Below are 10,066 nucleotides of genomic sequence, written 5' to 3'. Positions count from 1 at the left end.
TCTGTAGTTCAAAAATTATAATTTAAAATTCATAATTTAAAAATCATCTGGATAGGCCTGCCAGACATTAGTCTTTAATGCAGTGTTAAATTCAGACAGTGTAGTCATCTGTCAAATCTCTTCCCACAGGTTGCTCCACATTCTAGGGGAAGCTGAGGAAAAGGTTCTCTGGGTGACAGTTGTCAACCTAGTCCTGGCTGACTGGAGTAAATGCCCCTCCTCCGAAGGACCTAAGTGTATGTGGCAAATTACACAGGATCCATAGGTAATCTATACCTAAATCATGTAGGGTTTTAAAGGTAATAATCAACCCTTTGTACCTTGTCCAGAAACTAATTGGCAGTCAGTGGAGTGATTTTAATATTGGGTTAATAAGCTCACTCCTAGATGTATCAGTAACCAATCTGCCTGCCATGTTTTAGCCAGTCTGGGAGGCAGAAAAGAATAAATTCTTGAGTCAATATGGAAAAGAGACAGACATGTCCCCTCTGGCATTCTAAGTCATTCTGTTTACTGTAAAATGTGAGGGCACCATCAGTGCCTGAAACTGTCCAAAAAGTATAGTATTTTAGAAATTTCCTTTCTATACTACCTTGTTACTGTAACATCCAGGCATGATATGGGGAAAACAGAATGAGCAGTACAACATTAAACCTACTCCTAATGTTGTACTGCTCATACTGTGGTCATTAGACCAGTGAACACTGGGTTGATTAGTAACTGATAGGATTCTGTGTGTTTTCTTTTGGAAAGCAGCAGAGGCCTCCAAAAGAAGAGTTCTCAATATAGGCCATATCTATCTGCCATTTGACAACCATTGGTAAAGTGAAATCTAAAATGTAGATCTCAAAGTCAGCTTCACTATTCATGTTGTTGTTATTTCATTATTCTGTGCCACTGATGAGGATATTTTCAAAATGTGTTTAGCTGTATTGTGTTTTCATTGTTTTGGTTTTGGTTATTTGTTTTATCAATTTCTATATAATTAAACATTTCTATATTGTTATAATGAACTGTGGATACCAGTTCCAGCAATGCATTTGCATAAACCCTGACTGAGATACTTTGTTTCTTGTTCCCTTTCGGTCCAACCACATTAACTCCTCCTCTCTGAAAAGGTTTTTAAAAAACCTCTTTGAATTACAGTTCACAGAATCCCTAAAGGTTCATTGTGGCTGGTGGGTTTTGAGAATGATTTTATTTATTTATTTATTTTATTTTATTTTATTTACGTTATTTATACCCCGCCTTTCAGCCCTAATGGCTCTCAGAGCGGCTTACAATTAGTATTTTTAATAAGATGGTTCCCTGCCCTCAGGCTTACAATCTAAAAGACACAACACAAAAAGAGAAGGGAATGGTGGTGGGAAAGGGGATGAAGTCCAGTGGTTCTTCTCTCCCTCTGATGCCTGCACCAAGGAAGATGGAGAAGAGGGAGGGCTCTTCTTCAGGCTAGCCCTGGTGGAGCTGGGCCAGCCTATTCACTCCCTCCCAGGCTGAAGGATGACAGTTATGGAGGGAGGAGCCTCTATCTTCAGGCTAGCCCTTGGTGGAGCTGGGCCAGCCTATTCACTCCCTTGCAGGCCGAAGGATGACAGTTATGGAGGAAGGAGCCTCTATCTTCAGGCTAGCCCTGATGGAGCTGGGCCAGCCTATTCACTCCCTCACAGGCCAAAGGAAGACAGTTATGGAGGGAGGAGCCTCTATCTTCAGGCTAGCCCCAAAGGAGCTGGGCCAGCCTATTCTCTCCCTCCCAGGCCGAAGGATGATAGCTTCTCATGCAAACAATTCTAGTCTCTACTATTGCCTGCAGTCCAATGTTTACTTCAGGGGAGGAGAAATAGGATCCTGGCCCATTTTGAGTCCTTCAAGGACTCCAGCAGGTCATGTGTTAAGGCAGAGATGGGACATGAACATTGCTCCTTTGCCCTGATAATTTGTCCTTCAGATTCCAGAAATCCCAGTCAGCATAGCTGAAGGTAAGCGATTATGAGTGTAATTAGAAGTGTTGCCTCCTGGAGGAAAAGAATTAAAAAAAGAAATTCCAGCCCCTCCCCGCTTCATTATTGCCTGAATTCTCCATATATTTACTTTCTCTGAATTATTCCCCCAAACAATATAACAGGAAGGCTTGTGCAAGAAAAATGTACAGTATCTAATCATTGCATTGTCCAAGAAAAATGTACAGTATCTAATCATTGCAATCCCTGATCGTGCTTTCTTTTCAGTGACATCACAGGGGTATGTGTAGGAGGAGATGAAGCCCACACTGGGTGATACCTTAGGGGGGTGATACCCTGTCACTCCCATCTCCACCCCATCCTTCCTTGTTGTGGATCAATTCTCCTCAAAGGAGAACCAGGCAACAGCAAGGAGCCATGTGTAGTGCACTCACGCTCCCCGTACATCATTGCCATGGCAAGGAGGGGTGGGGGGCATGCTCATGCTTGGCCTCATGCTTGACCTAGCTCCTTCATGCTAATGTTGTGATAAACCAATTTTTTTCTTCTCTCCCATCAAGAACTAGATGCAATTTTTTTTTAAAAAGTTATTCTTTTCAAAAGTCCCACTTTCAAAAGGTTATTTTTTCTCTCCCTGTCAAGAAGTATTTTGCACAGATTTCTCAAATGAAAATAAAAGAAAAGGGAGGTGAATATTTACACTAATTACCTGACATTTCAAACTCAGGCCCGTTACAGACCGCCCAAAAGGGGCGGTCTTGGGCCGCTGCCGGTTGCAGCTCAGGGAAGCTGCTGCAGCCAAACCACGCGACTCCCCCACCCTGTAAAAAAGGAGCGCGAAAATCACACTCCTTCCGGCAACCCGGAAGAGACGTCGCAAGTGCCAGAGCGCACACTCGCGATGTCTCTTCCGGGTTTAGACATACGGATGCTGCATGTCCGTTACGTCAAGATGGCCGCGCCAGTCTGTATAGGGCGCCGCCATCTTGCCGTACGGAATACGCGCGAGGGGCAAGGCGCATCTGGAAGCACCGCCCCTCGCACGTATTCCTGGTGCAACGACGGCGCTGCTTAGGCCCATCTGTAAGGCGCCTCAGTTAGCATGTCAAAAGGAAGTTTGGCAGAGGTGTAAAGAACATTCCCTGTTAGGAAAAACCCAATATGAATGGAAGCTTTGCTTATGCAAAATACTCAAATCCTGGCCATCGAATTAAAAACCAAAATTCTTACTCATTAACTGAGAAGAGCTTGTAATTTCTTCTCTTTAAAAAGCTTTCAGAATCTTAGAATAACAGATATTTCTTCTGTTTATCAAATTTTGATGAATATTCTTTACATCACCACTTGCTGCAGCCCAGTTCTCTTCAGAGGAGAACCGTGCCACGGCAAGGAGGGACAGGGTGTTTGGTTGCTCTCAGCAAGGCTGAGCCTGCCCCATACACCTCCTTGTAGAAGCCCCTTCCCTTCCACTTTGGATGCCCTGCCCTTGCCCTGCCTCTGACACTGGGTGATACCAGAGGCTTGGACGCCACTGTTTCTTTTTCTCACTTATTTTGATGGGAATGAATTTTTTACACATGATTCACACTATGTAGAACTATAAGTGGAGATTTTTTCTCCGTTTTAATATTTTCAGTGGCTTCTTCTGTTCTATTGCTTTTTGCAAAACCAAAGAGGTTCCCTACGCTTTCTTGCAGCTCCATTTGTAACAACAAATGTCAAAAAAGAAAATTCAAATTGCAGTTATTGTTGGAATCAATTGTACTTTCAGTATACTAAACATTATGTTTTTATGCCAAACAAAACAGTATAATTGTATTATATTATATATATAATAATAGGCCCAAACAGTCCAAAAGCACCACCTTCGGGTCAATCAGGGACTCACCTTTTTGGCCCTTCTGTTAAGCCAACGTTGTCAAAGATGAGTCTGTGGTCATTTAGCTTGCCAGGTGTCTGTGACCTTGGGACCATAGTGTCTGGTTGCTGCAGTTCCATGCTGCTCAGGGCACACTTGCAGCTGGAGCAGACAGAGGCCACTTGAAGCTACCCATCTGCTTGAGGCCAATAGTTTATGTTCCTAAAGTAACAAAGTAACTTTCAGATTGTGAAAGGTGACTGGAATTCACTAAGGCAGTTACAAATGAATGAGCTAGAGTTATGCACATTCATGACTGTTTTTTATTTATGATCCTACACAAACCCTATTTTAGGGGATATATAGTAACCATGAAAGCCCCCCAATCCCGACTTAATGGGCACTAATATCAATAGTGTATATTCCTCTGTCTATGAGGAAGGATCCAACTGATGTTCTCAATCACTCATGCAAACTATCCCCAGTGTGAGGGGAAATTATGACAGACACACTGGTTTTGCCTGTTACTCCAAATATCACCAACCAGAGGGAACATCAGTCAGCTGCTGTACAGTAAATGAGGTTGGGCAGAGTTGGGCCAGGAGACACTATGTATCTACAGAGCTAAAGAGGTTATGCATTCGTCATTGTGTAGGTGAATTTTGGCTGGTGCTAATTTAGCATTTTTCATTTGATTTCTGAATATTGCCATTTCCATTTCCATTTCCACAAAATGAGGGGAAAATATTTATTCCTCCATAGCTTCAAAATTTACAGACTTTTTTTTTCAATTTTTAAGAGTGATAGGAGCTGTAGTCTAAAGTTTCTCTGCCACTTTTCTGACTCATGCAGACATTTTTGGAAACTCCTTTGAATTGAACATATTGTCCAGGATGGAATTTTATAATTGGAAAAGAGGGGGGCAAGGTCTGAAATTCAGTTCAGGTTTGTCTTTGTTTCTTAAAAGACTTTCCTACAAGGGGTATTTTGCTGGGATAGAGAAAATATGAAATAGTTGTTGTTTTTTGGCTTCTTTCTTTCCTTCTGCCCAATTATCTCACTATTAAAATCTACATTACAAGCCATTGAATTGTCATACTCATTGTCCCTGAGAATGAAATCATATAGAGCGGGGGGGGGGGGGACCCACATAAACCCACACAAACCCACACACAATGGTATCAATTTCATCCAGTACTGGAATACCTTGATTTTACCAGCAGGAAACCTGTTCTTATTTAGGCTTAACCAACATGAAGCTTGATCTGGCATGTATTCATACCACAGTGCTATGCTGACATCTGTGGAAAACTTCATGAGAAGTACTGAGCAGAGCTAATATTACATGATATTATCCTTATTTCATCCAAACTGCATTGGATGGGATAATGAATGTGAATCTGCAACACAGAGAGTTAGTAGTTCAATAAATGCAAAACAATTAGATTTACCACTGGGTAGCCTGATTTCTAATAAGGCTTAAAATACCTCCTGTGCAGTGATAATGAAGGTGTAATAGGATGGCAGTATGTGAAATAATTGGGTGTTCCCAAGATGATGTTCATCAGTGTTGCTGAGAATCTGCTGAGATGTTGTTTTCAGAAGTATAAGGGTATACCTCATCTTTCCCCACAAAATTAAAACAATTGCTTATTTACCTGTCATATTCTGATGTGAGGCGCAGTAGGTTAGAACAGCTTATAGAAGAAAGAACTGTTACAAAATTGCTGAATGCTTTTGTGGGCAACAAATGGTATCACAGAAGGTGTCATTCCCTGCTGACTCTCAATGGGATTGTGCAGGTTTATTTTTGGCAGAAGGTAAAATTCTGTGGATGTAACACCATTAATGGTTCTTGTCAGTTACTTACACACACACACACACACACACAGATTTCCCTGACAAATGAGAACCAGTGAAACCAGTAGACTAAGGATTATTGTGTACCAGTCTTAAAGACATACAAATGTAGCAAATAAAATACTTCCACCCATTGAAAAAGTAGAAGATATGTGACAAAGTGAACATGGGGTTATTGTTTGAAATGCAATCATTGCTCCTTTAAAAGATCCATTTAATGCACCATTACTTGCTCCACTACTTTGCTTTCCTCTCATTCCCCAATCTTCCACTTAATCTGTTCAGTTCCAGCTCTTTCACAATTTATATGCTTATTTGCTCTCTTCTGTTCCTTGGTCTCCTACAACACCCCCCCTCCCATCATTGGATGTCATATATATAACATATGGAAAGAAGACCACACAATCTATAACTTGGTTCTATCTTTTCCCAGTGTAGGATCATTGAAGTTTATACCGAAATAAAATGTCACTTAACTAGTAGCAGGAAAAATGTTTATCATTAAAAATACATTCCCTTTTGAGTTATAAATGGAGTAATAGATTGCACATTTTTAAAATTGTCTTTAGGTGTAATATGGCACATTCTGTACACTGAAAGGACTGGTGTTCTGGACCAGAGTGGAAGAGTGTACGTTAATTTCAGAACAATGGACATAATTGTGGCAAAGTGTGATGACAAGGAGTTATGGATTTATTATTAAATGTATAGTGTACTTATGAATAACCTTTACCACAATAATAAGGGAAAACGTCCCATGCACAATAATTTGTTAGTTGATTATTTATATTACTTCTGATTCTACCATAGTAAATACCCCAATTGTTGTTGTTGCCTAATGCAAATATAACTATCTGGTCATCTTTTCTGGAACGGAACAAATACTGTATGTAGCAAAAATTAACAGTATCACCTGTGATTTGGAGTTTTGAAAAATCAGTATTGTGTACCATTGATAACATGATGGTTGTAAAGTTTCATGTTATGCTGGGGCAAGGAATAACATGATGGTATAAGTGATATCATTTTTAATACACAGAGATAAAACAATAGTTTTGCTTTTTCTGTATTTATTCAAGGATTCATTTCCATATAATGATTTGAAACTGCATACCATTTCAAGCAAGAAGGACTGAGCCAGCCATTTGAGACATAACCTTGTTCCTTGAGGGAAGCTAAATATTTCAACTCACTCAGACAAAGTTCTCTGGGGATTTGTGGCTTTTTCTTTTCCTTTTCCTAAGAAGAAAATACCAACCTCTGTTAAATATCTCCTTGTCCTTTGGTTTTTCATATTTGTTGCTGCTACTCTACAAATTAACCCCAACCTCTCTATCAGGCTCTTGAACAAGATGGAGAGTTACCCCTTTTTATTTTATCATTTGTAGCATGCACATTGCACACTTAAATTGTTTTTATATCATTTTAATTTCCACATCTTCTCAGAAGAGTCTTAAGTAATTGTGATTTAGTGAAGTGCTGAAAAATCTTTGTTAGAGATCCTGAACAGAATTCTCACAGAATAGGCATGTGCGTGTCTTTTACTTATCTGGAAGTGGAAGGTACCATTGATAACATGAAACTCTTCATTCATTTTATCCCAAACTTTAAGGGCCATCTTACAATGCTTTATCCTTAGAAGAAATGTCACTGGAAGACAACTTAATCTAAAAGCCAAACAAAAAAGGGGACCATTAACCTAAAAGCCTTTTTCAGGATTTGAACACTGACTTGAATTTAAGACATGAAAAAGTGGACCTACAAGAGTGTAGAGATAGGATCTGAGGTCAGATTGATATTTATAACCAGGCTGAGATGGTAGATGTGGAAAATAAATGACAGTGGTCCTGGTATTCAAAGCCCCATAATTTAACCTCTCACAGTACCTGGCAGCTCAGGTAGCCTGGTTTGTACCTATCTAGGAACTTATGTTCTACAGGCAAAAGATTATTGGAAATCCCACCAATTCATAAAGCTCTGTCATGGCTGTGAGCCTTTCAGGATCTGCTTCTGCATTTGAAGAACAATCTTCTTTTGTACCTCCAGCTGGAGGAAGATCTTACATGTTTTTGTTAAGGGTTGAAGGCTTTCCTCTTCAGTTCTCCAGATTAAACTGCTGAGTGTCCTTAAAGGGGCCAACGTGGGTAGCAACTGGTGGAGTGGTGAGGATTTTATCTTTAGCATATTATTGTGTTGTGTTTTATTGTTTGTTCTTGAATATATATGTCTGATGTTCCAACCTTTGGTGAAAATTGCATTATAGATAAACACTTTTATTATTATAGCAATACCATGTAATATATACAGTTATGAGTTTTTACAGTTACTAAGGGAGCTGTTGAGGTTTCTGCAACAACAAATGTTTGAAGGCGGGACAAACAGGAAGTCTGTAAGAACTAGATCTATAGTGACAAACCTATGGCATGTCTGCACTCTTTGCCATGCAAAGCCATTTCTGAGGTCATGCAGAGAGATGGGAGGGTGTTCCTGTTCCTCTTCTTCCCCCACCCTTCTGTGCTGTTAGCTGTCTCCAGGGACACAGCTGAAGGGTTGGGAGGGTGGGGGGAAGAAGAGGAACAGGCACATCCCCATTCCTCTTATTCCCCCTACCCTCTACCTGTCTCTGGAGAAGTCCTGGCACCAGCACCTGTGTGGGAAAGCCTTTGAGTTTGGGCACTCAGTTTGTAAAAGCTTCGCCATCACTGAACTATACATTGTATAGGAAAGGAAGCCAAAATAAGCTTATTAATAAGCAAAAGAAGAGAGAAATAATATATATTAATGTCAATTGATCACAGAATGCAATAGGATTTTGCTACAATCACATAATTACCATGGAAGGTCTTGGCAATATTGCTACATTTATTTTATTTTATTTTATTTTATTTTGCTGTCCACACAGTATTTACACAGTTAACACCACACATTAAAATATTCATAAAAGAGTCAGAGGAGCATCATGGGAATGATCTCATAACAGGGTGGATTAACAGTTCTCTAGCTTTCAATCCAAACTATACTTTAAAAGAACATGCCTATTTTCAATCTTATCACTGGTGCAGAGCAGCATCTGTCATGTGCTGAAATTCTGTCATACATCTACTGCCTTAGGAAACAAACATTGAATTATCATGGAGAAAAGTAAGTCCTCTCATAAACTAGAACCCAGATAAAGGTCAAGTAGGAGAACTCATTATCAAAATCTGGTCAGTCTGGACTCAGCAGCCATGGAAAGCATGGGTACTGGGTTGCTTCAATCTTGGATTCACTGCAAATTTTGCTTGTTCCAGTTCCACAAACAGTAAATGAATAGGTGAAACCATATAGCATGCCACCCCTCCCCCATCTTCAGCAACATGTTCATTTAAATAGACTCACAGAAATATTTCACTGCCAGGGAGGCTAAAGACTTATTAAACAATAAGTTACACACCAAAGCCAAATATGAATACACCTTGGGCAGAACTACTTTTAACCAGTTATGTTGCTTGTGAGACTCTAATCATGTCGTTGCTGTTAAATTTAGAGATTCTTAGTTGTCACAACATTTAATTATATTGACTATTGGGACAAACCACAATAATTTCCAACAGATGGTAATGAGAAAGAAAAAAACAAACAAACAAAGCCTAAAGTTTGTTACAAAACTTGGCTCAAATCTTGGCCACTTTCTTCAGCTGCTAATTGGTTTGCAGGAGGTGGAAGGTTGTTCTAGCATTAAGATTGTCAGTCTAGATGTTTTACTGCCTATGCCTATATGTGTTTACTCAAATGTAAGTCACATTGAATTCAGTGGGCTCCCTGGGTGCTATATATACAATCAAAGCCACAAAAGCAGAGTTATGAAATTTCTAATAGGAAGGAAGTAGAAAAATGATAAAGTACAATGTGAAGAGCAGCAGTAAGCGATAGGTAAATAGATTTAAATAAATTTTATATGTTTTTAATTTGATTATTTAATTCTCTCTCTCTGTGTTGCATTTGTTTTAATGAATTTGTAAGCTTGAGTCTTAGTTCTGACGAAATTGTGGTGGTGAGTGACAATGATGATGAAGAAGATGATGAAGATGATGATAGAATTTCTCGATCAGATGGTCACCAGCACCAGAACAACAATGTGACTTTTCTCCCTCTGAAGGAAATACAGAAATGCAATACAGAACTGTTAAACAGTTTAATAACATAAACAGAATACAAATAAAAATATCTATCTGTTAACATGGATACAGGTTTGTTGCAATATCTTCAGCCTTTCAGCCAAAGAAAGAGCACATATGGCAAAAATGCTTGCAAAGAAACAGGCAAATAATCTGTACAATCAATGTGACCAACCATAGAGGGGGGAAAGATTTCTATCTTTTAAAAACAATGCAATTATATAATGTGA

Source organism: Sceloporus undulatus, chromosome 3 (genome assembly GCF_019175285.1).
Source record: "Sceloporus undulatus isolate JIND9_A2432 ecotype Alabama chromosome 3, SceUnd_v1.1, whole genome shotgun sequence".
In the NCBI taxonomy this organism is placed as follows: Eukaryota; Metazoa; Chordata; class Lepidosauria; order Squamata; family Phrynosomatidae; genus Sceloporus; species Sceloporus undulatus.
This window is presented reverse-complemented; position numbering follows the sequence as displayed.